Source organism: Pygoscelis adeliae, unplaced genomic scaffold (assembly GCF_000699105.1).
Source record: "Pygoscelis adeliae isolate BGI_AS28 unplaced genomic scaffold, ASM69910v1 Scaffold664, whole genome shotgun sequence".
NCBI lineage: Eukaryota > Metazoa > Chordata > Aves > Sphenisciformes > Spheniscidae > Pygoscelis > Pygoscelis adeliae.
Genome location: NW_008824762.1, coordinates 2,451,733 through 2,452,582, shown reverse-complemented (window position 1 = coordinate 2,452,582; position 850 = coordinate 2,451,733).

Below are 850 nucleotides of genomic sequence, written 5' to 3'. Positions count from 1 at the left end.
GGGCATGTTTGAGCCAAACTTGGGAGGGGGACAGAAGCTGAAAACAGTGTTACATTCCTGCAGTCCTTGTAAAACTGCCTTTCTGGGATGAGAGAGTGCCATACAGCCTGGGTTGGTGTCTCCTGTGGATGGGAGGAGCTGTGTCGGGTGAGCACAAGCCCGTATTAGACATTGGAGAATCCGCTAGGGCAGGGAAATACAACCACGGGCACCCCAGTTTTCTCCCTTCTTCAGCCGAAGGAGCATTCGTAGCTTGCAAACCTCCTGGTGCCGACAGTAGAGGAGGGGTGGGCATGGACCCTACCTGTCTGTGGGACCACCGCGTCCCATGGAGGGGGGAGCTGCGCATCTCCCCCCATCACCGGCCTCGGGAGCTGGGGCAGGGTGGGGGCCGGGGGCCCTTCGTTGAGCATCTCGGGGGGAAGAGTGCGGCAGTGTGCGGGGCATGGTGCGGGACGCAGGGCGGCCCTCGCCGGCCCCTTCCGTGGCGGCTCGCTGCCGGAGAACATTCCAGGGAGGCTGGCGCGGGGCCAGCGCCGCGGGGCAGGGAAAGGGGCCTTTTATGGAAGCGTTTCTGCATTAGAATAAAATCATAATAATAATGCGCAGGGGAAGGGAGCGGGAGGAGGAGGAACCCCCGAAGAAAACAGGGAGGTGGGATGGGGACAGGCTGGTGGCCGGGGAGGGGGCAGGTGCTGGGCATCACCCTGCGGGGACCGGGCTGGGGTGGGATCCGGGTGCTCCGATTTGGGGTGCTTGGTGCAAATCCTGCTTTTTATGGCCCAGGGCAGGGGAGGCTGAGCGGGGTGCAGGGGGTGCCTGTGCTGCCATGGTGGGGGACCAGCCCCTG